Raw genomic sequence first — 16,341 nt, forward strand, 5'->3', positions numbered from 1 at the left:
AGAGGAACTTGCAGTGGGAGGGGAGGATCCACTGGCGTGGTCCATGTAGATAACAACGACATAAAAGAGGACAAGGAAGGCAGTTCTGCGTAGGCAGTATGAGAAGCTAGGCACCAAATTAAGAAGCAGAACCTCAAAAGTAATAATTTCTGAGCCATGTGCAAATTGACACAGGACAAATAATATTAGAGAAATGAACATGTGGCTCAAAGACTGGTCTGGGAGAAGTGGGTTCTGCATCGTGTCGAACTAGCACCATTACTGGGGAAAGTGGGATCTGTACCATTGGAACAGGCTACATTTAAACCATGCTGGGGCAGGGCAGCATGGTGGAGTAGTGGTTAGCACTGCTGCCTCACGGCGCCGAAGATCCGGGTTCGACCCAGCCCCGGGTCTCTGTTTGTGTGGAGTTTGCACGCCCTCCCCGTGTCTGCATAGGTCTCACCCCCACAACCAAAAAGGATGTGCAGGGTAGGTGAATTGGCCTCGGTAAATTGCTCCTGAATTGGAAAAAAAGAATTGGGTACTCTAAAAAAAAATGTTTAATAATAAAAGAAATTTAAAATATTTAGACGGATCGTAAAAGTTTCTGCACATATTTAAATCAGTAAAGAGTTAACAAAGTGACTCTTTGTCAAGTCACTTAACAAAGTGACTTTGTTATTGGTCCAATAGAAAGTGGGGAATGATGATGGAAAACGGAGCTATGGCAGATTAATTAAACTGGGACTTCCGGTTGCGGCGATGCGGAGCAAAGCCGTGCGTTTCGGCAGCTCCCGCGACTACGGACTTTCGGGCTCTCCAGAGGAGCCCCAACGGAGCTGTTTTTGATTTAATCCCGTGTGGGAAGGTGCAGTGAGGTCCCCCCTCACAATATATGGCAGAGATCAGCGGTGGAGCGACGAGGAAAGAGGCCCTGGAGCAGAGACCAAAACGAGGGGGAAAAGGCAAGATGGCGGAGGGCGGAGAGCGAGCAGCGTGGGGGCCAGACCAGTTCCTCAAGCAATGTGTGGAGGAGCTGAAAAAGGAGGTGCTGGCGCCGATGCTGTTGGCGATCGAGGGGCTGAAGGAGACCCAGAAGACCCGGGCGGTGGAGCTTCGTGTGGTGAATGAGAAAGTGAATACCAACGAGGACGAGATCCTGGGCCTGGCGGTAAAAATGGAGGCGCACGAGGCGGTGCACAGGAGTTGGGCCGAGAGAATTGAGGTCCTGGAGAACAGGTCGAGAAGGAATAACCTCCGGATTCTGGGTCTTCCCGAAGGAGTGGAGGGAGCTGATGCCGGGGCGTACGTGAGTACGATGCTCCATTCGCTGATGGGTGCGGAGGCCTCTCCGGCCCCCCTGGAGCTGGAAGGAGCTCACCGGGTCCTGGCGAGGAGACCCAAGGCTGATGAGCCACCAAGGGCAATAGTGGCAAGATTCCACCGCTTCGCGGACAAAGAAAGTGTGCTGAGATGGGCCAAGAAGGTGCGGAGCAGTAGATAGGAGAACGCGGTGATCCGAGTATACCAGGATTGGAGCGCGGAGGTGGCAAAGAGGAGAGCTGGCTTCAACCGGGCCAAGGCGGTGCTGCATAAAAAAAGTCAGGTTCGGCATGCTGCAGCCTGCGTGACTGTGGGTCACTGATAAGGACCGACACCATTATTTTGAAACGCCAGAAGAGGCTTGGACCTTTATTCAGATGGAAAAACTGAACTCGAACTGAGGGGATGTGGTTGTATAGGGGGTTGTAAATATGGGTAAAGAATATTGCATGGGTGGGATGATGGATGGGGATGTGGGTAGAGTTCTAGTTAAAATTCCTAAAATGTCCTTTTTTCTTTTCTGTAGACATGATGATGATGGGGAATGTGGGCGCCGGTGCTGGAGGGAGCTGAGGCTCGGGGATGAGGGAACTGGGGCAATGGCCGCAACACGAGCTGCGCCATAGGGGGCAGGGCTGGTTCAGGAAAGCGTGGGCTTTTTCCCGCACCAAAAGGGGGGGGGGATGGAGGAAGGTAAGGATGAGGAGAGACTCCCACACGGGGGAGATCAACGGAAAGGCGGGGGAAGCCGGGGTCAGCAGAAGTCAGCTGACACACGGAAGTAATCTGGGGGGGAGCAAAAGAGCTAGATGTGGATCTGGGGGGGTGGGGGGGGGGGGGGGGGTGGGGGGGCTAGGGTTGCTGCTGCACTGTCCGAGGGGGAACTGAAAATGGAAGAGGTGGTTGGGGCGGGGACTGGAGGGTGCGGGAGGCGCGAGCACGGGACTGGCCTAAGATAGGAGATGGCTAGAGGCCTAAATGGGCCGGTTAAGAGGGCCCGAGTGTTCGCGCACCTAAAGGGACTGAAGGCAGGCGTGGTCATGCTTCAGGAGACACATCTGAAGGTGGCAGATCAGGTCAGGTTAAGGAAGGGATGGGTGGGACAGGTGTTCCATTCGGGGCTGGATGCGAAGAATAGAGGGGTGGCAATACTGGTGGGAAGGGGGTGTCGTTTGGGGCCAAGAACATAGTAGCGGACAATGGAGGCCGATACGTGATGGTGAGCGGTAGGTTGCAGGGGACGGAGGTGGTATTGGTAAATGTATACGCCCCAAACTGGAACGATGCTGGATTCATGAAACGGATGTTGGGGCGTATTCCGGATCTGGAAGTAGGGAGTGTGATAATGGGTGGGGATTTTAACATGGTGCTGGACCCAGCATTAGATCGCTCCAGATCTAGGACGGGGAAGAGGCCAAGGTGCTTAGGGGGTTTATGGATCAGATGGGGGGAGTAGATCCGTGGAGATTTGGCAGCCCTTTGGCCAGAGAATTCTCTTTTTTCTCCCACGTTCATAAGGCCTACTCCCGGATAGATTTTTTTGTTCTGGGCAGGACATTGATCCCGAAAGTGGAGGGAACGGAGTATTCGGCCATAGCCACTTCAGACCATGGGTGGAGCTGGATTTGGGGGAGAAGAGGGACCAACGCCCATTGTGGAGGTTGGATGTGGGACTGCTGGCAGACGAGGAAGTGTGTGGGAGGGTGCGGGAGTGTATTGAAAGGTATCTGGAGGCTAACGACAACGGGGAGGTGCAGGTGGGAGTAGTATGGGAGGCTCTGAAGGCGGTGGTCAGGGGAGAGTTTATCTCCATCAGGGCTCACAGAGTGAAGAGAGAGGGCAGAGAAAGGGAGAGGTTAGTGGGGGAGATTTTAAGGGTGGACAGGAGCTATGCAGAGGCTCCGGATGAGGGACTACTCAGGGAGAGACGAAGTCTCCAGACGGAGTTCGACCTGTTGAACACAGGGAAGGCAGAGGCACAGTGGAGGAAGGCACAGGGGGCGATATATGAATATGGGGAGAAGGCGAGCCGGATGCTGGCACACCAGCTCCTAAGAGGATGGCAGCGAGGGATAGGTGGAGTCCAAGATGGCAGGGGAAGTACGGTGCGGAGGGCAGGGAAAGTGAATGAGGCTTTTAAGGCCTTTTATGAGGAACTGTATAGGTCCCAGCCCCCAGGGGGAAAGAGGGGATGCAGTGATTCTTGGATCAGTTGAGGTTCCCACGGGTGGAGGAGCAGGTGGCTGGTTTGGGGGCGCCAATTGGGCTGGAGGAGCTGGTTAAAGTGGTTAAAGGACTGGGGAGCATGCAGGCAGAGAAGGCCCCGGGGTCGGATGGGTTCCCGGTGGAGTTCTACAGGAAATATGTAGACCTGTTAGCCCCGTTGCTGGTAAGGACCTTCAATGAATCAAGGGAGGGGGGACCCTGCCCCCGACAATGTCGGAGGCGACGATCTCTTTGATCTTGAAGCGGGATAAGGACCCACTGCAATGTGGGTCGTATAGACCAATCTCGCTCCTTAATGTAGATGCTAAGTTGCTGGCAAAAATGTTGGCCATGAGGATTGAGGACTGTGTCCCGGGAATGATTCATGAGGACCAGACGGGATTCGTAAAGGGTCGGCAGTTAAATACTAATGTGCGAAGGCTCCTAAATGTGACAAAGATGCCATCGGTGGAGAGAGAAGCAGAGATAGTGACAGCCATGGACGCGGAGAAGGCCTTCGATCGAGTAGAGTGGGAGTATCTCTGGGAAATGTTGAGGAGGTTTGGGTTCGGGGGAGGGTTTATCAGTTGGGTTAAGCTCCTGGAAAAAGCCCCGGTGGCGAGTGTGGTCACGAACCGGCGGAGGTCGAGTATTTCCGGCTGTATCGAGGGACAAGGCAGGGGTGCCCCGTCCCCTCTGCTGTTCGCATTAGCAATTGAACCTTTAAGGGAGTCGGGGAAATGGAAGGGGGTGGTTCGAGGGGGAGAGGAACATCGAGTGTCGCTGTACGCAGACGACCTGTTGCTGTATGTGACGGATCCACTGGAGGGGATGGTTGAGGTAATGCAGATCCTACGGGAGTTTGGAGACTTTTCGGGCTATAAGCTCAATGTGGAAAAGAGTGAGCTCTTTGTGATCCATCCGGGGGACCAGGGAAGAGGGATAGACGACCTACCGTTGAGGAGGGCGGAAAGGAGCTTTCGATACTTGGGGAGTCAGGTAGCTAGGAGGCACTGCACAAACTTAATTTGTCGCGGTTGGTGGAACAGATGGAGGAGGATTTTAAAAGGTGGGACATGTTGCCACTCTTGCTGGCAGGTAGGGTACAGTCAGTTAAAATGGTGGTCCTCCCGAGATTTCTTTTTGTATTCCAATGCCTTCCAATTGTGATCACTAAGGCCTTTTTTAAGAGGGTAAGCAGGAGCATTACGGGATTTGTGTGGGCAAGCAAGACCCCGAGGGTAAGGAGGGGGTTCTTGGAGCGTAGCAGAGATAGAGGAGGGTTGGCGTTGCCGAATTTGGCTGGTTACTATTGGGCAGCCAACGTGGCAATGATCCGTAAGTGGGTGATGGAGGGAGAGGGGGTGGCGTGGAAGAGATTGGAGATGGCGTCCTGCAAAGGAACAAGCCTGGGGGCGCTGGTGACGGTACCCCTGCCGCTTTCGCCGACAAGGTATACCACGAGCCCGGTGGTGGCGGCAATGCTAAAGATCTGGGGGCAGTGAAGACGGCACAAGGGTGCGACGGGAGCCTCGGTGTGGTCCCCGATTAGAGACAACCATTGGTTTGTCCCAGGAAGGATGGACGGGGGATTTCAGAGCTGGCATCGGGTAGGGATTAGAAGAATGGGGGACCTGTTCATTGACGGGACGTTTGCGAGCTTAGGGGCGCTGGAGGAGAAGTTTGGGCTACCCCCGGGAAACGCTTTCAGGTACATGCAAGTGAGGGCGTTTGTGAGGCGGCAGGTGAGGGAATTTCTGCTACTCCCAGCACAAGGGATTCAAGATAGGGTGATTTTGGGCGTATGGGTCGGGGAGGGCAAGGTGTCGGCAATATACCAGGAGATGAAAGAGGGGGAGGCTTTGGTAGAGGAGCTGAAGGGTAAATGGGAGGAGGAGTTGTGGGAGGAGATTGAGGAGGGGCTATGGGCTGACACCCTAAGTAGGGTTAATTCCTCTTTCTCGTGTGCCAGGCTTAGCCGGATACAATTTAAGGTGGTTCATGGAGCGCATATGACGGGGGGGGAGGCTGAGCAGGTTCTTTGGGGTGGAGGACAGATGTGGGAGGTGCTCAGGAAGTCCGGCGAACCATGTCCATATGTTTTGGTCATGTCCGGCACTGGAGGGGTTCTGGAGAGGAGTGGCGGGAACAGTATCTAAGGTGGTGAAAGCCTGGGTCAAGCCAAGCTGGGGGGGCTAGCACTATTTGGAGTAGTGGACGAGCCAGGAGTGCAGGAGGCGAAAGAGGCCAGTATTCTGGCCTTTGCCCGGCAAAGGATCTTGCTAATGTGGAAGGAGGCGAAGCCCCCCAGTGTGGAGGCCTGGATAAATGATATGGCAGGGTTTATCAAGTTGGAAAGGATAAAGTTTGCCTTGAGAGGGTCTGCGCAGGGGTTCTACAGGCGGTGGCAACCGTTCCTAGGCCATCGCACGGAGCGTTAGATGAGGGTCGGACAGCAGCAACAGCAACCCGGGGGGGGGGGGGGGGGCATCGTTTGGGGGGGGGGGGCGGAGGGGGGATTTCTCTGGGGGGCATTTGAGCAAGAAAACACATGAAGGATCCGGAAACTGACATGTACGGGAAGAATCCACTGTACAAAGTTTGGTATCTTATTGACTTGCCATGTTCATGTCTTGCCACGAGAGTTCTTTTCCTTTTCTTTGTTACCGGGGGGGGGGGGGGGGGGCTGTTTGTAAGGTGGAAAATATTGTTATTGAAAAATTCTTAATAAAAACATATTAAAAAAAAAAGAATTAAACTGGTATTTTACAACGGCCAACGAGGGAGGAACTCAGGAAAATTTCATTCACCAGGGAAGTGGTATTGAGAAAATTGTTGGGTCCGTGGGCTGACAAATTGCCTGGTCCAGATGGACTTCGCCCTTACCTTGAAAGAAGTAACTAATGAGATAGTTGATGCATTGGTTATCATTTTGCAAAATTCCCTAGATTTGAGGAAGTTTCCATTAGGTTGGAAGATAGCAAATGTAACTTTTTTATTCAAAAGCGGAGAGAGAGAGACAGAAAGCAGAAAACTATAGGTCAGTTAGCTGAACATCTTGTCAGAGGGAAAACTGTTGGAAGCTATTTCTAAAGATGTTATAGCAGGGCACTTTAAAAAAATTAAGGCAATCAGACTGACTCAACTTGGTTTTGTGGCAAGGAAATCTTGTTCAAATAACTGATTGGAGTTCTTTGAAGGAGTCACATGTGCTGGATATACTATACTTAGATTTTAAGAAGGCATTTGATAAGGTGCCACAACAAAGGTTATTGCCGAAATTAGAAGTTCATGGTGTAGGGCAATGTTTTCAGATTTGTTTCCCTGGGACCCACTTTTGCAAACAGGCTGACCTTCACGAGGCATGTCACGTTTGCTTACCTTTAATGCAAAAGGGGAGCCCACTTGCTCCTCGCAATCTCACTTGAATCAGGTCCAAAAGGAGGAGAGGGCAATGTGCATATCAGGTGCAGACTTCAGCCAGTTTCTTTGTGCCGTCATCCTTATGAAAACGGAAAATCCAATCTCGCACATCTAGTTCATTGTGAAGGGCAATAGCAACAAAATGCTTGTTTTACTCACCCTTGAATACTCCTGGGAGATGCTACTCCAGAATGCTGACAGCCTCATGGACTTTTGGCATGTTTTTAATGTGGTTATAGCAAATCAGGTACAGCAGCTTAGTATTTTAATTTGGAGTCAACTGCAAGTTAATAACTGACTCCGGTCTTAACCTGAAAATAATTTTTCACCCACATATCTCTTTCAAAATCTGCTTCTTCTCTCATTTGCCAGTACTTCTCTGCATATAACACATATGTGCTTTGCATCCTTATTTGCACTGGCACAAAGCCATACCTAAAGAAATCATCTTTAAACTTCTTTGTTCCCAAGTTAAGTTTCTTCATTGTAGGCTGTTAACTAAAGACCCTGGCATGCTGTACAGAGATAACACTAGCACTGCTCTGTCCTGCCCTGGACTCTCCTGAACAGCTCTCTCCAGCAGATTCAGTTGTGAGATCCTGGCCAGTAGGTACATTGCCTGTTTGTGTCTCTGGCCGTCTCTTACTTTTAAGAAAATGATCATCTTCACAGTCATCTTGCCAGCAGCTAGAAAATGGAAGCAGCTCAACTCCATGATTTGGCACCAAAAGCACGCACATACAGGACGCTTGATGTCAAGTGTACGTGCAGGTGCATGACCTGCTCTCTGGTGCTGCGACTGGCGGGAAGACTGCATACAGCTTCATTTATTTTCATTTAAAAGGCGCCATTCTTAATGTAAAAGCAGGTAGCGGCCATTGGGCATTTTGCCTGTGATCGGGAACACCATGGGAATGGTATTAATTTAGAATATCCAATTTTTTTTGCCAATTCCGGGACAATTTTAGCATGACCAATTAACCTACCCTGCACATCTTTTTGGGTTGTGAGGGTGAGACCCAAGCAGACACGAGGAGAATGTGCAAACTCCACATGGTCAGTGACCCGGGGTCGGGATCGAACCCGGATCCGCAGCGCCGTGAGGCAGCAGTGCTAACCTTTGCACCACAGGCTGCCCGAGGCGGTAACGTATTGGCCAGGATAAAAGATTGGCTAGCTATAAGGAAGCAGAGTTGGCACAATTCGGCCTTTTTCTGGTTGGTAGGATGTGATAAATGGTGTGCCACAAGGATCAGTGCTGGGACTTCAACTTTTTACAATTCATATAAATGACTTGAAAGAAAGGACCGAAGGTATGGTTGCTCAATTTGCTGACGATACAAAGATAGGTAGGAAAGTAAATTGTGAAGAGGCCACAAGGAGGCTATAAAGAGACATAGATAGGTTGAGTGAGTGGGCAAAGTTTTGACAAATGGAGTATAATGTGGGCAAATATGAAATTGTCCACCTGAGCATGAAGAATAAAGAAGTTTATTATCTAAACGGTGATAGATTTTAGAGCTGAGGTTCAGAGGGATTTGGGTGTCCCAGTGCATGAATCACAGAAGTAATTAGGAATGCGAATTCAATGTTATTGTTTGTGAGGGGAATAGATTACAAAATTAGGGCGGTCATGCTTCAGGGCACTGATGAAATTACATCTGGAGTAGTGTACAGCACTGGTTTATTATTTAAGGAAAGATGTAAATGCATTAGCAGTTCAGAGACGGTTTACTAGACCCTCCAGGAATGGGCGCTTGTCTTATGAGGAAAGTTTGGAGGTTAGGTTTCTACCCAGTAGAGTTCAAAAGGTGACTTAATTGAAACCTTTAAGATCCTGAGGGGTATTGACCAGGTAGGCGTGGAAAGGAGGTTTCCTTTTCTCGGAGAATCTAGAACTTCGGTCACTGTTTAAAAATAAGAGGTCGCTTATTTAAGATGGAAGATAATTTTTTCTCTCAGGAGTCAAGTGGCTCAGGAAATCTCAGAGCAAGCAGAGGCTTTGAATATTTTTAAGGCTGAGCTAGATAGATTCTTGATTAAAAAGGGGGTGAAAGGTTTGTGGGGAGTGGGCAGGAATGTGGGGTTGAAGTTACAATCAGATCAGCCATGATCTTGTTGAATGGTGGAGCAGGAGTGAGGGGCTGAGTGGTCTACTCCTTGTTTGTGTGTCTGTAGTTGGCATTTCAAAAGAACTGTGACATTTGAAAGCATAAGTTAATTTGTTAAATGATCTAGTCAAAGGAATGAGCATGCAAGGCAAGGCAAGAATCATTGCCTCAATTGCCCTCAAGAAGGCTATAGTTGGTGTGTTGTAGGTAAACAGCCACATTGCCATTCGGTAAGAGCTCCAGGATTTTGACCTAGTGGTGATGAAAGAGCGGCAATGAATTTCCAAATCAGGATGAAATATGACTTTAGAAGTGATGGGGCAGTGACTGTCCTCGTTCTTCTGAGTGGTAATGGTTGCAAGTTACAAAAGTGCTGTCGAAGGAGTCTTGGTATTTCCAGTGCACCTTGTAGATGGTGCACACCGCTGCCAATGTACATTGGTGAAGGTGAGAGTGTATGTTTAAGGTGGCGGCTGAAGTGCCCCTCAAGCAAGTTGCTTTGTCCTGGATAGTGATGATCAGTGATGATCTTCTTGAGTGTTGCCGGAGCTGCACAGGCCTGTTGCATCCAAGCAAGTGAAGAACATTGCATTACACTCCTGAATTGTGCCTGGTAGAAAGATTTTGGGGAGTCAGGCGAGTTGCTTGCTGCAGAATACCCTGCCTCCAATCTGCTCTTGTAGACACAGTAGTTATGTGGCTGATCCAGGATGTTGGTGGTGGGGATTCAATAATGGTAGTACATTAAATGCCACAGAGAGATAGTTAGATTCTTTCTTATTGGAATATGGTTATTGCCTGGAAGTTAAACAGCTTGAATGTTATTTGCCACTGATCTGCTCAATCCTGAATGTTGTCCAGAATCAATGACCATGAAACAGTCTTTTCCTGAGGAATTGTAAATAGAACTGAACACCAATATAAACTAGCTGGGTTTAATGTGCTCTTTTTGTAGCATACATTCAATGTAATGTTACCTTTCACTGAATCACATTTGCCGCTGCATTCCTCTACCACTGGATGGAGTTGCATATCCCCACTATATAAACCCCACAGCATCTTCAATACACTGAGGCACATTCAGCTTGTCTTGCATTTCAGGGGAAACATCAGATGGTTCATTTGTAATGCATTGCAAGTCTGGCTTACAGCACACTTTCTTGTGTCACAGTTATTTCCTGTGACATCACATCTTGTTAGTAGTGTACTGTCTGATTCAGTGGTAGCGTCCCCGTCGGAGATCAATTCGCGTTTACATTTTGAGTCGAGCTTTTGACACCACACCGCACAGATTAGTCCATAACAGTGGAATGTGAGGAATGGGGAGGAACGTTTGGAGTTCATTGTAAATTGAAAGAATCAGAGGAAACAAAAGGGAAGCTATACACACATGAGAATGGAGGAGGCAAGTAACAGGATGCCTGAGGAATCAGTGCCAAGGCCACCGCTGTTTGTGGTGGTCACAATTAGGATGATCAAAACCAAGCTGTTGGAAGTTTGCAGGTTTGGATTGAGGGAAGAGGGGGAAAAATGGCCTGAGAAGCAAAAATGCTTTTTAGGAGTTTGGGAAAATGCCTTTCTTTAGTCGTACCATCGAATATTTTAATTTCCCATCAAAATATTGCTCATTTTATTCTCGCCCACACCAGGATCTATCACCTCTCTGATATCCTTCTCTTTACTAAAGGTCAGTAGAAAGGACTCTATTTTATGATCAGCATCCAAATTGATATTCTTCTCGGTGGTGGGGGGCTTACTGATAGAAAATATTTTCTGTTTGATCTAATATAAAGAAATTCTCATTCTCTTTCTTTACCATATCCCACTTTCCCATATCCTATTTTCAATCTCTTATTTTTCCTTTCAGTTTGATCATTGTTGGAGTCTTTATAAGTCCTATTGTTCATTTTAATTGCTTCTATTTATCTGTGGCATCTTAAAAGCATTAGTATTTTCTTTTATTTCTGCAATTTTGTTTTAAAACATTCCAGTTGTTCCAGTCTGCATCCCTATAAATACGGTGGGGTTTATCAGAACTATAGAATCAAAGCAAGTTTCAGCATGGAGACTGTGCCACCTTGCCCGAGTGTGTTTCCTCACCGCTTCCCTGCGCTTTCCCTGTATCTGTCTGCTTTGTCTCAACTGCTGAATCAGCTGACATAGCAAGAGATTCTGGCGTTTAATCTGAAATGAGCAGCTCTGAGACAAAACATGCTCAATCTGTTCTGGGAGAACTTCATTTGAAATATTGGTTGGGAAGAGAACACACCTGAATGGTACTTTCATTCTCCCAGGTTATGTTTCAGTTCATTCCAAGATGCAAAGATTCCTCAACAAATTAGATTTAGGAAAATCTCACAGCATTGTGAAATTTCAAATAGCACAGCAAGAGTGGTTTTCAATGCTTTTACCGGAACTCCAAAATACAGGATTTTAAAATTTGTTCACATCGCTGGGTGGCACTAGTACCCATGTTCAGTAAGTGAGCACCAGAAAGACCTTTGTTTACAAGACAGTGATGTTCATGTTGAAAGCATCGCTTGATCTGAACATCAGATTCTGCTGGAGCTACTCATCCTCAAACAGACCTGGCAAATTGGAATTAAAATCTGGCCGACTCCCCGCGAAACTGCATGCCTGTGGTCCCAGTCTCAATCCCAGCCTGTGGCAATGTAGTTGCTCTCAGCTGAGGTGGCAGTCGGAGTGAGGGGCAGAGTTAGCCTTCTACCTACCTTGCTTGCTGTGTAACCCCTTCCTGCTGAATATTGGATGATGCCCCAGACATCAATTAAGCCACCACCACTCTAGGCCTATGTTTACACATCAAAAATAACACAATGGATTCAAACCCAACAGAAGTTAATGCCTTCAATAGAGAGATACTTGTGCCTTTGGTGGTGGCTCTCCCACACTCAGTTGCCTGTAGTATGTTGTTGAAGCACTGGTTGAGAGACATATGGATATTAGATACTATATCTGTACAGATGGTGTGTGTATGTGGACTAATGGGAGTTCAGTAAAATAGAGCTTCTTTACAAAGTCCTCTTTGACTGCCATTGTCAATAGATCATTGCTGTGGCTTGCACAAGTCTATCTACAAGGATCAACTTAGTTTCTCTTCTGACTTAAAAAAAAAAATCCAATTAACATAGAACAAAGAACATAGAACATTACAGCGCAGTACAGGCCCTTCGGCCCTCGATGTTGTGCCGACCTGTGAAACCACTCTAAAGCCCATCTACACTATTCCCTTATCGTCCATATGTCTGTACAATGACCATTTGAATGCCCTTAGTGTTGGCGAGTCCACTACTGTTGCAGGCAGGGCATCCCACGCCCTTACTACTCTGAGTAAAGAACCTACCTCTGACATCTGTCCTATATCTATCTCCTCCCAATTTAAAGCTATGTCCCCTCGTGCTAAACATCACAATCCGAGGAAAAAGGCTCTCACTGTCCACCCTATCTAATCCTCTGATCATCTTGTATGCCTCAATTAAGTCACCTCTTAACCTTCTTCTCTCTAACGAAAACAGCCTCATGTCCCTCAGCCTTCCCTCGTAAGATCTTCCCTCCATACCAGGCAACATTGGATTGGATTTGTTTATTGTCACGTGTACCGAGGTACAGTGAGAAGTATTTTTCTACGAGCAGCTCAATAGATCATTAAGTACATGAGAAGAAAAGGGAATAAAAGAAAATACATAATAAGGCAACACAACATATACAATGTAACTACATAAGCACTGGCATCGGATGAAGCATACAGGATGGAGTGTGAATGAAATCAGTCCATAAGAGGGTCATTTAGGAGTCTGGTGACAGTGGGGAAGAAGCCGTTTTTGAGTCTGTTCGTGCGTGTTTTCAGACTTCTGTATCTCCTGCCCGATGGAAGAAGTTGGAAGAGTGAGTAAGCCGGGTGGGAGGGATCTTTGATTATACTGCCCGCTTTCCCCAGGCAGCGGGAGGTGTAGATGGATGGAGTCAATGGATGGGAGGCAGGTTCGTGTGGTGGACTGGGCGGTGTTCACGATTCTCTGAAGTTTCTTGCAGTCCTGGGCCGAGCAGTTGCCATACCAGGCTGTGATGCAGCCTGATAGGATGCTTTCTATGGGACTTCCGGGTGCGGCGATGACCAGCTGAGTCGCACGTTTCGGCAGCTCCCTGTGAAACGGACTTTTGGGCTCTTGATAGGAGCCCCAACGGCAATTTTAACGGCTGAAAACACCGTGCGGTAAACCAGAAGGGTGTTCCCCCTGGACATGGATGGAAAAAGGAGAGGAAAGTGGCCGGATTGCAGCGGATCCTTTGGAACAACGGCAAGGAAGACAAGCAGAAACCAAGATGGCGTCGGAAGGTGGCAGTTTCATATGGGGCCCTGAACAACAAGAGTTTTTGAAACGCTGCGTGGAGGAGATAAAAAAGGAAATGAAGAAAGAGTTGTTGGCCCCGATATTACAGGCGATTGAAGGGCTGAAAGAGGAACAAAAGACCCAGGAGCAGGAGCTTCGGGTCGTGGAGGCGAAAGCAGCAGAGAATGAAAACGACATACAGGGCCTGGTGGTGAAGTCGGAGATACAGGAGGCACACCAGAAACGATCTGTGGAGAGGTTGGAGGCACTGGAAAATAACGCAAGGAGGAACAACTTGAGGATTCTTGGCCTTCCTGAAGGTGTGGAGGGGGCGGACGTCGGGGCATATGTGAGCACGATGCTGCACTCGTTAATGGGAGTGGAGGCCCCGAAGGGTCCGTTGGAGGTGGAGGGAGCATACCGAGTTATGGTGCGAGGATCGAGAGCAGGAGAAGCTCCCAGAGCCATAGTGGTGAGATTTCTCCGTTTTAAGGATAGAGAAATGGTCCTTAGATGGGCGAAGAAAACTCGGTGTAGTAAATGGGAGAACGCGGTGATCCGCGTCTATCAAGATTGGAGTGCGGAGGTGGCGAGAAGGAGGGCGAGCTTTAATCGGGCCAAAGCGGTACTTCACAAAAAAAAGATAAAGTTTAGAATGCTGCAACCGGCAAGACTGTGGGTCACATATCAAGGGAGGCACCACTACTTTGAGACGGCGGATGAAGCGTGGACTTTTATTGTAGAAGAAAAATTGGAATGATTGGACTACGAAAATGAACGTTTGGACAAAGTGGTGGGACGAGTGGGGGGGGGGGGCGAAGAGGGATTGTATGATTAATCCTGCGGTATGGTAACTTTTCTTTCTCCCACAGGTGGTGATGGGGGAGGTGGGGAGGGAGAGGAGATGGGGCGTTGGCCATGGGAGGCGGGGCCGAGGGAGAGGCGCGGGCTTGGTTCCCGCGCTATGATAATTATGGCGGGAATAGAGAAGCAGGAAGGAGGGGGCGCCGCACGGGGCGAGCCGTGATCACGGGGGGAAGCCGAGGTCAGCCAGAGTTTGCTGACTTCTGGGAGCAACATGGGGGGAGTAATTACGCTAGCGGGGGGTCTAGCGGGGGGGGGGGGGAATTACTGGGTTGCTGCTGCTGGGGAAAGGGGGGAGTGGGTACGGGAAAGGATGGGCGGGGGGGCACCGTCTGGGAGAAATACAGCCGCGTGGGAACTGGGCGAGAAGCTGGAAAAAGATGATGGCTAACCGGCAAGGGGGGGGGGGGGGGGTGGGAAGCCCCCCAACTCGGCTGATCACGTGGAACGTGAGGGGGCTTAACGGGCCGATAAAGAGGGCACGAGTACTCGCACACCTTAAGAAACTTAAAGCAGATGTGGTCATGTTACAGGAAACGCACCTGAAACTGATAGATCAGGTTAGGTTGCGCAAAGGATGGGTAGGGCAGGTGTTCCATTCGGGGCTGGATGCGAAAAACAGGGGGGTGGCTATATTAGTGGGGAAGCGGGTAATGTTCGAGGCAAAGACTATAGTGGCGGATAACGGGGGCAGATACGTGATGGTGAGTGGCAAATTACAGGGAGAGATGGTGGTGTTGGTAAACGTGTATGCCCCGAATTGGGACGATGCCAATTTTATGAGGCGAATGCTAGGACACATCCCAGACCTAGAGACCGGAAAGCTGATAATGGGGGGAGACTTTAACACGGTGTTGGAACCAAGGCTGGATAGGTCGAAGTCCAGGACTGGTAGGAGGCCGGCAGCAGCCAAGGTGCTTAAGGATTTTATGGAGCAGATGGGAGGGGTGGACCCGTGGAGATTCAGTAGACCTAGGAGTAAGGAGTTCTCGTTTTTCTCCTGTGTCCATAAAGTCTATTCACGCATAGACTTTTTTGTGTTGGGTAGGGCATTGATCCCGAGGGTGAGGGGAACGGAATATACGGCTATAGCCATTTCGGATCATGCCCCACACTGGGTAGACTTGGAGATAGGGGAGGAAACAAGAGGGCGTCCACCCTGGAGAATGGACATGGGACTAATGGCGGATGAGGGGGTGTGCTTAAGGGTGAGGGGATGCATTGAAAAGTACTTGGAACTCAATGACAATGGGGAGGTTCAGGTGGGAGTGGTCTGGGAGGCGTTGAAGGCGGTGGTTAGGGGGGAGCTGATATCAATAAGGACACATAAAGGGAAGCAGGAGAGTAAGGAACGGGAGCGGTTGTTGCAAGAACTTTTGAGGGTGGACAGACAGTATGCGGAAGCACCGGAGGAGGGACTGTATAGGGAAAGGCAAAGGCTGCATGTGGAATTTGACTTGCTGACCACAGGCACTGCAGAGGCACAATGGAGGACGGCGCAGGGTGTACAGTATGAATATGGAGAGAAGGCGAGCAGATTGCTGGCACACCAATTGAGGAAAAGGGGAGCAGCGAGGGAAATAGGGGGGGTGAGAGACGAAGATGGAGAGACGGAGCGGGGAGCGGAGAGAGTGAATGAAGTGTTTAAGACATTTTATAAAAAATTGTATGAAGCTCAACCCCCGGATGGGAGGGAGAGAATGATGGAGTTTTTGGATCGGCTGGAAATTCCCAAGGTGGAAGAGCAGGAAAGGATGGGATTGGGAGCACAGATCACGGTAGAAGAAGTGGTGAAAGGAATTAGGAACATGCAGACGGGAAAGGCCCCGGGACCGGACGGATTCCCAGTTGAATTTTACAGAAAATATTTGGACTTGCTCGCCCCGCTACTGACGAGGACCTTCAACGAGGCAAAGGAAAGGGGACAACTGCCCCCGACTATGTCAGAAGCAACGATATCGCTTCTTTTAAAGAAGGAAAAGGATCCGCTACAATGCGGGTCCTACAGACCAATCTCCCTCCTCAATGTAGATGCCAAGGTCTTGGCCAAGGTAATGGCAATGAGAATAGAGGAATGTGTC

This window comes from Scyliorhinus torazame, chromosome 14 (assembly GCF_047496885.1).
Source record: "Scyliorhinus torazame isolate Kashiwa2021f chromosome 14, sScyTor2.1, whole genome shotgun sequence".
In the NCBI taxonomy this organism is placed as follows: Eukaryota; Metazoa; Chordata; class Chondrichthyes; order Carcharhiniformes; family Scyliorhinidae; genus Scyliorhinus; species Scyliorhinus torazame.